This window comes from Lepisosteus platostomus, chromosome 5 (assembly GCF_059453375.1).
Source record: "Lepisosteus platostomus isolate fLepPlt1 chromosome 5, fLepPlt1.hap1, whole genome shotgun sequence".
Taxonomy (NCBI): domain Eukaryota; kingdom Metazoa; phylum Chordata; class Actinopteri; order Semionotiformes; family Lepisosteidae; genus Lepisosteus; species Lepisosteus platostomus.
In genome coordinates this window covers 25,802,494-25,819,016 of record NC_142615.1, presented here as the reverse complement: position 1 = coordinate 25,819,016, position 16,523 = coordinate 25,802,494, and the positions used below count along the sequence as shown (strand labels likewise).

Below are 16,523 nucleotides of genomic sequence, written 5' to 3'. Positions count from 1 at the left end.
AAAATAATATGTCCCTCTGTAAAAATATGCTGTCATGTCATGATATGAAAATTTTTCATGCTAGCCCAGCAGGAATTGTGGCCTTAAATCACAGCTGTTTGGTTGTATTAACAAGGACTGATTATTTCTAGTTAATCATTTTGTTGTTTTTTAATACTTTGAAACAGACTCCTGCTCCTGTAGTTATTATGGTGAAGCTGCAACAAATACTACTGCTGCTATTACTACTACTGCAAATACTGCTACTATTACTACACTTACTACTGCTACTACAACTATAACAGCTACAGTACTACCATTGCTGCTACAGATACAATGGCAACTAGTAATATTTTACTGCCACTACTAATGCTTCTAAAGGTACTAGTACTACTGTTACTACTGCTGCAGGTACTACTGTTGCTGCTACTACTGCTGCCACTGCTACTACTTCTACTACTATTAATAAGAAGGATGTGAGCTGTGTTCTCACTGTTCAGCCTTGGTCTATTAACAATTACTGATGTTTTCTTTTTGTTGTTTTTCCGACTTTGAAACTAACTCCTGCTCTTCTGCTCCTGCTGCTGCAACTATTATAGTGAAGCTGCAACAAAGCTCTACTATATTGTTGAACTAAAGATTTTAAATACAGTATAACTACTACTACTGTTACTATTGCTCATGGTTCTAGTGCTACTACTGCTACTACAGCTACTGCTGCCACTGATACAACTGCAACTAATAACATTTTACAGCTACTGCTAATGTATCTAAAGCTACTAGTAGTACTGTTACTGCTACTAATACTGCTGCCACTGACACTACTGCTACTACCACTACTACTAATAAGGAGCTGCACTGTGTGTCTCCCTGCTCAGCTCTCAGCTGCCTCTGAGAGTCAGCCTCCATTCTGACAGGAACAGCCCCTCCTGTTCAACCCTGAGAGACACACCGAGAGAGTTGTGTGGGGAGAGGACGTGTCACACTGTATAGCACTGGAGCTCTGAACATTGGGCTCCCTGTGTGTCCCTGTACAGCACTGGAGCTCTGAACACTGGGCTCTCCTGTGTGTCTTCCTGTACAGCTCAGCTCTCAGCTGCCACATCACAGTGACACCCACAGCCTCACAGTACAGCCTGGCTTCCTGTGCTGGAAGAGCTCAGAGGAGCACAAACCACAGACTCACTGCAGTCTGACCAGCAGTTCCAGTAAAGCTCTGATGAAACAGGCCCATTTCCTAAGGACAGGGGAGTGAAGAGATAGTGCAGTTTTAATGAAATAATATGTCCCTCTGTAAAATTATGTTGTCATGTCATTATATGAAATTTCATTATATGAATTTCATCCTGGCCTAACAGGGATTGATGGCTTAAATCACAGCTGTTCGGCTGTATTAACAAGGACTGATTGTTTCTAGTTAATCATTTTGTTGTTTTTTAATACTTTAATACTGCTTCTGCAGTTATTATGGTTAATCTGCAACAAATACTACTGCTGCTATTACTACTACTACTGCTAGTACTGCTACTATTACTTCAGCTACTACTGCTACTACACCTATGACAGCTGCTACTGGTGCTACTACCAATGCTACTAAAGCTACTAGTACTACTGTGGGTACTGCTGCAGGTACCTTCTTGTAACTTCTACTACTGCTGTCAGTGCTGCTATTAATAAGGAGGGGGTGAACTGTGTTCTCACTGTTCAGCCTGGGTGTATTAACAAGGACTATTTTCTCATTTTGTTGTTTCTCTGACTTTTGATCCTGCTCTTCTGCCCCTGCTGCTGCAGTTATTATAGCGAAGCTGCAACACAACTCTACTAAATTGTTGAACTAAAGAGTTTAAATACAGCATAACTACTAATACTACTACTGTTACTACTGCTAATGCTTCTGCTATTACTACTGGTACTACAGCTACTACTACTACTGCCACTGATACAACAGCAACTGATAAGCTTTTACTGCTACTCCTACTGCAACTACTAATGTTACTAAAGCTTCTAGTACTACTATTATTACTGCTGGAAGTAGGACTCTTACTGCTACTAATACTGCTGCCAATGACACTACTGCTACTACCACTAATAATAATAAGGAGGTTGGTGAGCTGTGTCCTCACTGTGTTCAGCCTGTGGGTGTATCAGGGTATCAGTATCAGTTCAGCTCCACTGTGCTGTTACAGAGTCTCAATCAAACAGTCAGCTCCACAGAGAGAGACACTGGGACCACAGCTGGAGGGGCTGGAACATGTGTGTGGACTGGAGCTGCTCAGGGACAGACTCAGGGTCTGAGGGACTCAACTGGAAGAGCTGCTGTCCACCAGGCTCCATATAGAGGGGACAGTCACTGCTGGGCTTTTCTTTCTTTTTTATTTAAATTGTTGGGCTCTGCTCATAGCCACAGGATAGCCAGTTCTTATTCAGTCCACCTTGTCTCTGTATTCCTGTGCTAACCTGAGTGACCTCACTGCCATCTTGAGCACAGGCTCTCCTCACACTGTCCTTGACCAGGACCAGAAGACTCACTGCAGGACACCATTCATTGGACACTGCCTAACACAGACAGCAAGAGACACAGGACTATATTCAGGACACCAGTCACTGGACATTGCCAGACACAGTCAGCAAGAGACGCAGGACTATATTCAGGACACCAGTCACTGGACACTGCCAGACACAGACAGCAAGAATCACAGGACCATATATACATAATTGATTATCTTGATTCTGATTTACAATTATAATACTTGTCTACAACTGCAAAGATTTTTCAGTGTTAATATCTGAGCTCTTCCTGCCCCTGTAGCACCTGCAGCCCTGCTGTCTGTATCTGTATCTGTGTTTCCTCCAGTGAGACACAGAGCTGCTCCTGCCTCTCCTCTCTTCCGCACTGCTGGGAGTGTCTTCAGGGAGAGGAAACAGTGATGTGGCTGTGATATATATGGAGAAGATTGAAAGGGCCCTGTCTGATTGGCGTCCCGCCTGTGTGAGAGGTTCCTGCTGTCAATCTGAAAAGGAACTGCTGTGTGTGATTGGCGGGGTGGGGGGCTGCGTTGTTACTGGGGGTCTGGGGTACGGAGCAGCAGCTCAGTTGCCCTGTGGGCTCAGGGTGAAGACAGGGGTCTCAGCTGCGCTCTGTCCTGACGACAATGGAGAGCTGCCTGTCCATCTTCTGTCTTTCCAGTAAGTGTTCCATTTCTACAGTATTTGTCCTCTGATCTTGGTCAGAAGGAGGCACTGATTCTGTAACAGGCAGTCAGGATGAGGATCTCCAGAGGCTGTGTCATAGGTGGTTGGTGTTCCATTTTTTTACGATACATTTGATGTATTACTGTCTGTGTGCTTTTGGGTAAAGCCTCTTAAATTATTGAAGTAAAATTAAATAGAGAATCAGGGTGAAAGTCCACATTATATGAAACAGTGACAGCAGATAAGACAGATGTTGCTTTTATGTATGTTTCAAGACATACTTTGTTTATTTCCATTTTGATTTTCTGAGTGTGACTCATATTGCTAGAATATTGCTAGTTTTAGGAAATTCTGATGTTCTACTCGCTATTCTTTCAATTACGGATACTAATACAGTTAATGGAGAATTTGATCTTTGTGTAGTGTTCTGAATTTAAATTAACGCAGACAATGATTTAATATATTTGAATGTGTACAGTTTCAGTAAATTGTCTGTGAAATGATTTGAGTGTTGCAGCTCTAGAAGAACTCAGGTGTTAAATTCCAACTGCAAAAAGATAATACAAATTTAACTTAATAGCAGGATATCAAAATATTACACAACATGCAACTATACATTTTATATTCACAAATGTATTTCATTTAACTGTATGTGTTACATATAAAATAATAATTAATCATCATACTTTTTACAGTATTTTGTAGCTATTGCTGATAATACTAATTATATATATATAATTAGCAACTATATATGAACTAAATGTATATCAGTAATTATAACATTGTTTTAATTACTATTAGCAGCTTTCTAGACAGAATATTTCTTCTTTAAAACAGAAGAGAACAGGTTACAGAGCATTTACTGTAATGCCTGGAATGGGAAATAACATACAATTTATTATATTTATTTAGTAAGTATTTTCACTCATAAAATATCTCAACATTATTTCTTATTACAGCACAAGTGCAAAGACAATTGAATCACTCCTTATTTTAAAATTCAAGAAATGCATTAAGTTTTATACCATTCAATTTATGGTGCTTTTACATTTAATTTTTGTTTCAGTTTAGCTACTCTTTTGATTATAAAATTAGCTATGGTGTGAAAAGGCAGACAGATACCATTGTTTGCTTTTAAAAGGAAAATCTCAATGTTAAGGTCACTGTTTTAGAAAACCAGATCTTTTAGTAAAGATTTAAAGGTCAAAATCCACTGATAGATTTGTGTGTGATGTCAGTAGAAATGCACTACATGTAAAATATGGTAAACCCCACAGTAAATTAATCAGCATTTATGATAAATTAACATAGGATGCAAAGCAGTAATAGGATAACAGATCATGTCAAATTTTGACATTTCGTTCTTACTGTATTCATGTCATGGTGCCAACTATTGCCGTTAAAAAAAACTTACCTCCTCTTAGTTTTAAATGTGTTGCAGGCAGCCTCAGGTTTGTGTGTCGTTATTTGTTGTGAAGAAATTGACGAAGTTGACTGTCTCAATGGTTTTGAAGTTCTTGTATAAGATGTACTTATAGTATTTTCTGTTCAAGTCTAAAGAGATTAAGCATATTTAGGCTGTCAGTGAACAATATTCCTTAAGACAGGGATTCAGTTCCTTCAGCCTGTCAGTGTAGGAAAAAGTCACAGTTAAGATATATTACCAGTGAAAGAGAAAACAATGAGAAACAGACACTGACAAGACCTGATAGATCCAGCTATCCAGAGAGGACAGGCTCAGTGACCACAGCCTGGAAATAGAAAATGGACACAGGCAAATCTGAGTGCACCAAAACAACAGGCTCAGTGAACACAGCCTGGACATAGAAACTGGACACAGGCAGACCTCACTGTCCAGAGAGGACAAACTCAGAGACCACAAACTGGATGTAGAAATTGGATGCATACAGTCCTTGCTGTTCAGATAGAACAGGCTCAGTGACCACAGCCTTTCCATAGACACTGGACACAAACAGACATGGCTGTGCAGAGAGGACAGGCTCAGTGACAACAGCCTGGCCATAGAGACTGGACAGAGACAGACCTGGCTGTCCAGAGAGTACAGGCTCAGTGACCACAGTCTGGCCATTGAAGCTGGACACAGGCAGACCTGACTGTCCAGACAGGACAAACTCAGAGAACACAAACTGGACGTAGAAACTGGACACAAACAGAAATGGCTGTGCAGAGAGGATAGGCTCAGTGACAGCAGACTGGCCATAGAGACTGGACACAGACAAACCAGAATGTCCAGAGAGGACAAACTCAGTGACCTTGACATAAAAACTGGACACAGAGAGACATGACTGTCCAGACGGGACAAACTCAGAGAACACAAACTGGACATAAAAATAGATACATACAGACATGGCTGTGCAGAGAGGACAGGCTCAGTGACAGCAGCCTGGCCATACAAACTGGACACAGAACTGACTGCCCAGAAAGGATAGGCTAAGTGATCGCTGGCCATAGAGACTGGACACAGACAGACTTGGCTGTGCAGAGAACACAGGCTCATTGACCACATTGTGGCCTAAGAAACTGGACACAGACAGACCTGAATGTCCAGAGAAGACTAACTCAGTGACCACAGCATGGACATAGAAACTGGACACAGAGAGATGTGACTGCCTGGATAGGACAGGCTCAGTGACCACAGCATGGCCATTGAAATTGGAATCAAAGAGTCATGGCTGTCCAAAGAAGACAGGAACACTACAGATGCAGGCATTCAAAATGCACAACCTTGTACCGCCCGTAATTACCCACATTTACCCACAGTATGCGATTTGGGTGGCCAAATTGACCAACAGGGGCACTTGTGGTGCATTGGTTGTTAGCGAAACAATTTCATAATTTAATCTCTTTACTGTGCATGTTTTAATCCACATAGTATTGAATATGTATATGCAATTTTACAACTAAAGGGACATTTTAGTAGCTGAGCATAAAAAGAAGAGGACCATAATGCATCTAAAGGTCATAAACAATTTTAATTTATGAACATAAACATATTATGTAAACTGTATATGGTTGGTATTGGAAGTTTAAATAAAAAATACACACCAGTATTCCACTTTCTTCCTAAAGATTTTAATCATCAAAGTCTTTCATTCAGTTACATACTGTGGTTATTTTGGAAACGTTTTTACGTGTTCCTTCTGACTTTATTATGTTTATATACTTTGTAAAAAGTTATAATGTTTTAACCTTTTCTGCAAATGCTTATGCTCGTTTCACAGTAAAAGAATGCATAAGAGTTTGATTAATAGGGAATATAATATGGAATCGTATATCTAAAGAAACTGATAACAATATAATTATATCCATATATTCCAATTTATCATTTATACAGTATGCCTATTCCACAGACATTTTCATTGTCGATAACGATGCGGGGAGAGCATATCGATTCCAAAACACTCTACGGCAGCAGAAATGTGCAATTACCTGATTGAAAACGAATGTGCTCCCCAAAACATATGGTGCACAATAATCTCAACATTTGCAAACATTCCCGATACATAACCACGTTATGTACTCTGCATTGTACTATTTTATGCCATGACAGGAGAATACACACTGTATTAATTATTGTTGCTGCTGCTGGGCTTCGAGCGTTGAGTCTCCTACTTACTTCAACTAGCTTGCAGAGAAAGTCATTGATCTGCTTTTTGTCTTTTGCTTAATAAAAAGGTCAAGGTAGAACATGTTATTTATTACTGTATATTTATTTTTGGGCTTTAAACCCAAAATTTACGTTTATAATAGAGAGTCCCCATTACCCCCATTTTGATTAAAATCGCAAACAAGTGTTAATTAAATACTTTTATTGATTCTCAATCTGCCAATGCAAGACAGTACAAAAGCATCTGTGAAATCACATTCATGAATGTCCCCCACTGTGCTCAACAATCTTAGGAAGAACACGAAATAGTCTGTCAATAAAATTGTTGCAACTTTGTTCTGTCAGTTCTTCCTCCCAGAACTTGTAAATCTCAATGATCAGTTCTCAGTTTTTGCTAGGTTTTGCCTTTCTCCAAATATAGTCTTTCAGGGAATGCCATGCTGTACCATCTCTATTGGATTTAAATCTGGGGATTCAGCTGGAGTGTTCACTCATTTTACTCCCTTTGCTTTAATCATCACCTTTGCTGCTGTGTTTTGGATCATTGTCCTGAAAGAAACGGTGCCTTGATCCAAAGTGCTCCCTTTGCCTTCTTTCCCCTTTTAATGTCATCTCACTGCGCTTTCACAAACAAAGATGTCCATGGAAGCAAAATGCTTTACAATGTCTCTTGTTGACTTCCCATTTCTTTTCATTTGGTGTGAGAGAGTCTTCTTGATTTTGGCCATAGTCCATTTCTTTACCAAAGCTATAGTGCAGTAAGTTGTCTGTCCCGACAATCTTACAGATAAACGTCTACTATACTGATGAGCTAATATCTAGAAAATGTTTCTTCACTTGAATCGAACACAATATAAAATACTGAAAATTAACACAATTAATGCAATTCCATTGAAAGGCCAGGTGTGATTTTCTCTCCCAGCCTCAGCAGCAGACAGCAGATAATTGTTTGCTTCCCTGTTTAGCTGAGCTGTCTACTGCTATTGAAAAGCCGGGCATTATTTTTTAGCAGCAGACAGATAAGGCAAAAAACATGCCTAACATTTAGGCTGCAATTGAATTGGGGATCTTTGTGTACGTTGAAAGTTGTTTTACTATTAGTAATCAATAATATTAAATTTAGCACTGTAATAAATTGTTGTACTTTTCCCTGCATCTTGTAAAAAGATATTTTCATTGTTCAAATATACATTAAATCAGACTATCAGAAAATAATTTAAATACAAAATTAAAGAAAAAATAGGGTAAAATATAATTCAAAATATTTTGCTAACAATGTTAACTGTTTATAAAAAATAAAATGTATTAACTAAGGAATAGGATGGCACAGTTGTTAGCATGCTTTTTGTATGTTTTTTTCAATAAATACAACAATAGTACTAGATGTCTCAGTGGCTTTCAAAATTAAATTATGCATGCAAACCTGTGAATTAGAAAGATAACTAAGCTATGCAGCCATTTCTAATGGTGGTAATGTGGTTAGTGTTGCTATCTTGCAGCACTGGGGCCCTAAGTTCAATTCCTGCCATCCTGTGTGTGTGGAGTTTGCATGCTCTCTCTGATTTCCATGGGTTTTCTCCATATGTGTGAAATGATTTCCTCTTGCAGTCCAAAACATACTGGTAGGTTAATTGGCTTATGGGAAAACTGGTCCTGGTGTATGTGCGTGTTTGTGTCTGTTTGTCTTTCCTGTAATGGACAGGCGCCATTGTAATGGACAGGCGTATGTCCAGGGTGTATTCTGCCTTGCATCCGTTGCTTGCTGGGATAGGATCCAAAGAGATTAGAAAATGGATGAAAGTAAAGGCACTGTGTGGATGGAACTATACACAGTGTTAGAAACCCACTATGAGGTGGCAGCATCTCACTGAGGATAAATAATTTTATATTGCTGGCTTAAGGAAACAGCCTTTCCACCTCTCTTGCACATCAGTTTCTATACCTAGTTAGTTATTTTAACAAATTGCCTCTAATATATAAACATCTTCAGATGCTGGCTCTGTGGATCAGCAGCAGCTATGTTTGCCCATTCCCTCAATTCATGTGCATCCAACACACAGTTCAATGCTAGCAACTACACACAATCTAAAATACAATACTCGTTTCAGTATCTATGCAAACATACAGTCTGTTAACTTCATCATCTTCCTCTGCAGTCTATAACTTCTACTGTAATTTTGTCAAAAGTATGTCTAACCCTATTAGGAAGTGATCTTGTTATCGGTGTATTCCTCAACCTTCCCCCAAATTATATTTTCCTACATCTCTAGTCTTACATCCTGCAATAACTCAGCCAACACTTAAATCCTCAAAAACTGCTTGTGTTAATTTGTTTAAATCACAAAATATCATATGTAAATACCAGCCAGGTAGTACTCTGCATTGTGGAATAATAGTTTCTTTTAAAGGGAATTGGAGAAACTAGGAATTAGATAAATCAAGAAAGGCTTTTTTTCTAGAATTATCCTGTTCACTGGGGTATTAAACCCACACTGTGCACTATCCATAATGTTCAGAATTTGACAGCCAGAATCTGTATTGCTTTCAGATGCCACTTTTAAAGATGCTATATAAAATAAAGTAATATATTTGTCATATATTTACAATAATTTAAAGTATATATTTAAAGTAATAAATTAACAGTATATGTAAATGTTTTATGATATGTCTTTGTTGTAAATGTCTGTAATATGTCTGTAGATTGCATCTTATTTTTATTTTTTGTTTTGTTTCATGTTCATTTTTCACCCAGTTCACTCCAGTTAATAACAGTTCACCCAGTTAATAGCCACTTTTTATGCACGAAAAACGGGTGATCTTTCTATCTCGTGATCAGCTTAGTATCTTTCTGTAAGTTTTTTTCTTCTTCATTAAATGTTTAAAATACATGAATTTCATAAAGACAACACACATTTCGAACAGAAAAAAATAATATTCTGTTCTCTTCCTGGTCTGTATAACAGATCAGCAGGTCTTTTTTGCTTTTTTCCCACTGTATTTATCATATTGGCTAGCCAATGTCCTCTCTTAGCTAGGTAATGTTACTTGTGGATGTTTTTCTGCGTTGCGTAGAAGCACATGTATCCATAGAAAGTGTATTATACTACTATTTGAGCTACAGTACATAAATATAATTATATCATTATTAATTTCTTTAGGTACATGATTCCATATTATATTCCCTATTAACCAAATTCTAAAAGTATGCTTTTGTTTACTCTCGATAATGAGCGCATTCACAGAAAATGTTAATATCTTATGACTTTTCACAAAGTATATAAACTTAATATGGTCAGAAGGAGCATGTAAAAACGTTTCCGAAACGTGGTAAAATCTTACCACATGTAAGACTTTGATGCTAAAAATGTTTAGGAAGAAAGTGGAATACTGGTGTATAGTTTTTCTTCAAACTACCAATACCAGCCATATACAGTTTACACTATATGTTTATGTTCCTAAATTAATATCATTTATGGTGGTGTATCGTGGTGTTACTTTTTGTCAATGTAAAATAAGGTCTTTTCGTTTACAAAGACAGTTACAAAGAAAGTGGACCACTGTAATACTTTGAGTTTACAGCTTGTCCGAGGTCATTCATTATTAATACTATTAGTAATATCTTCTGTAAAGACTTTGATGCATAAAATATATCTGCATAATTAAAATATTTATGATAAAGGTGGTATGTTGTGTACTTTTGTCCAACTGAGCAACCTTGCTTTTATAAAATATACCAACTTTTTAATGTTTAATGATTAACATGCTGTAATACACAGTTTAAAATTATTAAAAGTCTAAAGAGTATACAACATAAATTCTTAATTGGAAAAAGATTGTCCTTCAGCAGTGATCAGGATTTAAAACCATGTATTTTCTGGCGACAGCTCAAATTGTGTACAGGATAGGTTCAGCTTTATTAGCTCCACCTGGCAGTGATTCCGGATACAATTATCATAATTGTGGTATTATACGGTATGACGCGATATGATGTGGTGTGATGCAACATGCCCACCGCGTTTTAATCCAGCGTACCCTACTCGTTTTGAATAGCTGAATCTGTATATCAACTTAATATAGTTAGAACTAGCACATATAAAATGTTTTTCAAAATAAATACAGTAAGTGATTGAGTTAAAGACTTTGATGCATAAAATGTTAATGAAGAAGGTGGAATACAGTTATGTATTTTTTTTATTTTAGGTACGACTACCAGCCATAAAGAGTATTAATATAATTTCTGATGTTCAGAGACATTATGCTCGTGCTGTTTTTATGCTCAGCTACCAAAAGTTCCCTTTAGTTGTAAAATTCTGTATTCATATTCTATATTAAGCACATTTAAACATGCACAGTAGAGAGATTTAATGAAGCAATTTTTTCAATAACAACTAATGCACCACATGTGTCACCTGTCGATCACCTTTGACCAGTGAATCACGTACCGCGACAACCTGAAGCCCCATTCCCACATCACAGGGTTTTACCACTCACTCTGAATGTGTTAGGAGGCTCGGTATTCTGTTAGGAATCCCTGGTGGGAAGATACAAGGATCCTGTGCAGACGCAGGCACGGGTAATAGATGAGGCAGGCGAACAAACCAAAACGAGAGGCAAGGACGTAGTCAAAAGGCGAAAGGCAAATCGTAATCCAGGAAGATCTCCGGTAGCAAACAGTCCGAGGCGAGAGGCGAGGTGCAAAGTCGAAAAGGCAGAAGGGGAATCCATAATCCAGAATAAACGAGATACGGGGAAAACCGCCAGGTAGAGCTCTCAAGGAGTAGACTCAATACCGAGCAACGGGGAGCAGGTGAAGATGGTATAAATAGCAGTGCGCACTGCACGGTGAGTGTGCGCAGGTGGTTTAACTCGTGCGGCGGCGTTTGTTAATAATCACCTGCTGCTGGGGCTGATTAGCTCGCTTACGAGTTGGTCTTGACTGCCTGGTGGTCGTGACAGAATGGCTACATCTGTGTATTCATTGTTCCAATTTAATTGTGCAACTTTTATCCAACCAGTCCATTGTTACAGTATATTTACAAAACACAGTTACTTTTCTTGCTAAATGAATTTACTAAGCCTCCTTTTACTTTATAACACTATAAAGGTCCATTCTCACATCGCCTTCAAGTGTTCATGACAGCAAGTGGCTTGCAGCTCTGGAGTGATACCAGTGCCTATTGGTATCAGCAGCATCTCCTGTATTGTTGGGACACAAATGCAGTTAACCTGGGTAATCCTTTAGGGAATTAGGTTTAGATTCTGATGTCACAATGTTATTATTTTTTCCCTCTTTCTATATTCCTGATATCTTTGCTGCTCTATACATTTCCAGACTGGAAATCCAGAAGAATGGAGAAGAGTGTGTTTCTCATCCTGCTGTTCTCAGGTCAGTGTTTTCTGCTGCATATCTTGTTCTTTGTTATCTGTGTATTAACTTTAAATAATAGTTTAAAAATAATGATTATTTATTTAAATAAATAATAACTATAGTATTAAATTATATAAATACAGAATACATTATTTAAAATTAATTATTAATTACTTTAAAAATATCTTTCCCTTTATACAATATAGATAATATAGTAAGATAATAAAGAGATACAAACAACAGCCAACATGAAGGTTAAAAGCAGGAAGATTATAATTAATTGGTAATGAAAAAGCACTAATGCCATTAATGGACAACCATCTGCAGCTGGAAAAGATGATGACAATACACCAAACAATGTATCTGTGAACATATTAAACAAACTTTCCAAAAGATCTGATATCAAATTTCTTTCTGTGGAAGGCACATATAAAGCCCATTGACATGACTCAGTATTAGACAAGTGGAAAAGCGGATTTCCGCCCTGAACCAACCTCATCCACTGATGTCATCCTGACTTTTTTGTGGTTGCGGTACTTGTCTGAAACTCCTTATGTGTTGTGTTGTGTGTTTCCAGGGCTCTCTTTGTGTCGCACACGTCAGTATCACTTTGTGAGCACGCCGCTGAATTGGACCGATGCTCAGCGTTACTGCAGAGACAAGTATATTGACCTGGCCTCCATCCACAGCAGGGAACAGCTAGACAGGCTTCTCAGCAATGCAGACACAGTATTCCAGGCCTGGATAGGACTGTATGTAGAATGGCAGTGGTCCCTGACAGGCAGTGATTTCTATAGTGAAGTTGAGGCTAGTTTCCGCAACTGGCATAGTGGGGAACCAAACAATCAGCAGTTAATGAATGAAGATTGTGCAGCGATGGATAGTCAAGGTACATGGAATGATAGACCCTGCAGTAACATCAAATACTTCATCTGCTATCAAGGTAACCACAGCTGTCTCTTTTTATTTACTAAGACCCTTAAAATGATTAATGTTTCACACAGCTGTAGTCATGGTTGTCTCGTTCTCTGTCACAACATTTTTCCTTATTTAATGACACGTTCATATTCAATCCAGGTAACCTGTCTCTCAGTTTCTGCCACAGAGAGCTGAGAGTTTCCTGGCTGATACATATTCCCATTAGCAATGTTAGTCCATGTGAGAAACAGGAGATGTTGGGATAAAGACTGTGTGGAAATACCCACTCCTCCATGCTAACTAAGAGGTTTATAAGACCAGGTAGGAGGGAGTCTGTGTCTAGACTCCAGGCTGGTAGGTGAGGAAGAATGAGTTTTTATTATGAGCGGATTGGGCTAGCTTATAGACCTGGGGGACTGAGTAAGGGAGGCCTGAGAAAAAATGGTCCTGGAACTGGACCTCAAGGAGTGTGCATTGCATGTCGGTGTGACTGTGCAATTTTCTCTCACAGAAAAGGGTGAGGAGTCTAGATGACATCGGTTGAGTTCTAAAGACTCTCTCTGTCTTGACATAAGCATCCAGCTGAGAGATCACAGAGTGTGTGAGAGAGAAAACAACAAATCACCTGATTATAGAGCTGTCTGCCAAACAGGATGAGCAGGGAGAGATAAAGATGGGCAAAGTTACTAATTACTTAGTGAAAACTAAACTGGTGCAAGAGCTGAGTTGAAGTGAAGATTGTGACTGGGTGGCCTGGACTAGTCTAATTGGATAGTCTATTGAAAGCCTGGCTGTGAGTAGTGATTAGTGAAGTGTAGATCAAGGATTGTTCAACATAAAGTTAATAGGGTTTAATATTTCAGTGCCTAATGACTAATGAAGACAGGGAGTGAAGAGTTGGTGGCTTGTGTGACCAGAATCAAGTGAATAGCAACCAAGGAGGAAGAGGACCATGTGGTCTTCCCTGACAGGGTGACAGGCTGGCCATGTTTGACTTAGGGAAGTGTTTGTGTCACAGAGTTTCCAAATGATGCACAGGACACAAAGACAGCAACTTGTACTTGGGAACTATCTACCAGCCTGCTTGACAATACTAATATATCCAACTCATGCAGCACACACTTTTTGTCACCTGGTTACACTTGAAACTTTTGACTTCATTACAGTGTGACAATAACATGACAGATGAAGGGTTAACCATGACAGCATCTACATTAATTTCTACTTTTGCAGGGATTTATGAAATAAAGTTTAAGGCTACTTAAAAAAATGGTCCAATGATTTTTGCAATACTTTTTTAAAACAAAAATAGTATATCTAATTAAAAAACATGTATATTTACACATAGCCTTTGTCTATTCAGATGAAACAGTCGATGCACTGACATACATTCTGATCCGGGAACAAAGAAGCTGGCCACAGGCTCAGAGATTCTGTAGAGAGAAGCACACAGACCTGGTCAGTGTGAGGAGCCAGAGGGAGAATGAGAAGATCAAAGACACGGCAAAGGGCAATGAAGTGTGGATCGGCCTCTTCAGAAGTGACTGGAAATGGTCAGACCAGGAGAGCTTTTCATTCCAGAACTGGGACACCGGGGAACCGAACAATGGGGGTGGAATTCAGAGCTGTGGTGCTGTGTACTTACAGGACAGTAAAAGGGGAAAATGGGATGATAATGTTTGCATTCACCGTGCTCCTTTCATCTGCTATGATGGTGAGTTGAACACAGTTCTTTTGAAAGAATTACGGCGATTCAATTCACTTACTGACACAGTCACAATTCTCATCTAACAACAAATTACTTAATTTAATCTCCCCCACACCAACCCACCGCAACTCATAAATCACTAACTCATGACTCGTTTGCTTATTAACATACTTCACCTCCTCACACCAACACACCTCACCTCATCACTCACCAACACATCAGACCTCCTCTGACACCAACACACCTCTCATGCTCACACACCAACACACCCTCTCACCCTCATCCACCAACACACTTCACCGCCTCACATACCAACACACCTTGCCTCCTCTGACACCAACACACCTCTCATCCTCTGACACCAACACACCTTGCCTCATCACACACCAACACACCTCTCATCCTCACACATGAACATGCCTCATCTCCTGACACACCAACACACCTCATCTCCTTACACAAAAACACACCCCACCTCCTCTGACACCAACACACCTCTCATCCTCACACACTAACACACCCCTCATCATCACACACCAACACACTTCACCTCCTCACACACCAACACACCTCTCATACTCACACACCAACACACCCCTCATCGTCACACACCAACACACTTCACCTCCTCACACACCAACACACCTCTAATCCTCACACACTAACACACCCCTCATCGTCACACACCAACACACCTTGCCTCCTCTGACACCAATACAACCCTCATCCTCACACACCAACACACTTCACCTCCTCACACAACACACCTCTCATCATCACACACTAACACACTTCACCTCCTTACACACCAACACATCACATCTCCTCTGACACCAACACACCTCTCATCCTCACACACCAACACGCCTCATCTCCTGACACACCAACACACCTCACCTCCTTACACAACAACAAACCAGACCTCCTCTAACACCAACACACCTCTCATCCTCACACACTAACACACCCCTCATCGTCACACAGCAACACACTTCATCTCCTCGCACACCAACACACCTCTCACCCTCACAAACTAACACACACCCTCATCATCACACTAACACACTTCACCTCCTCGCACACCAACACATCTCTCATACTCACACACCAACACACTTCACCTCCTCGCACACCAACACACCTCTCATCCTCACAGACCAACACACCTCTCATCCTCACACACCAACCCACCTCGCCTCCTCTGACACCAATACACCTCTCATCCTCACACACTAACACACCTCTCATCCACACACAATAACACACCTCTCATCGTCACACAACAACACACTTCACCTCCTTACAAACCAACACATCTCACCTCTTCTTATACAAACACACCTCTCATCCTCACAGACCAACACACATCACCTCCTCACAGACCAACACACTTCACCTCCCTACACACCAACATATCTCACCTCTTCTGACACCAACACACCTCTCATCGTCACACACCAACACACTTCACCTCCTTACACACCAACACACCTCTCATCCTCAAACATGAACATGCCTCATCTCCTGACACACCAACACACCTCATCTCCTTACGCACCAATGCATCTCACCTCTTCTGACACCAACACACCTCTCATCCTCACAGACCAAGACACCTCTCACCCTCACACACCAACACACCTCGCCTCCCTAAACACCAACACATCCCACCTCCTCTGACACCAACACACCTCTCATCCTCACACACCAACACACTTTACCTCCTTACA

At 39.8% G+C, this 16,523-nt stretch overlaps 1 long non-coding RNA gene across 2 annotated transcripts; it reads left to right on the top strand.

The window, feature by feature from the left end:
- The first annotated feature begins 3,080 nt into the window (after positions 1 to 3,080).
- LOC148665472 (uncharacterized) lies at positions 3,081 to 15,210 on the top strand. 2 transcript variants are annotated; one of them, XR_015936557.1, is made up of 4 exons: positions 3,081 to 3,165; positions 12,132 to 12,185; positions 12,745 to 13,110; positions 14,449 to 15,209. It is a non-coding gene; the product is annotated as an uncharacterized LOC148665472 (long non-coding RNA). The 2 variants fall into 2 exon arrangements; XR_015936558.1 differs by lacking the exon at positions 3,081 to 3,165 and adding an exon at positions 11,922 to 12,029 and having other exon boundaries at positions 14,449 to 15,210.
- The last annotated feature ends 1,313 nt before the right edge of the window (positions 15,211 to 16,523 follow it).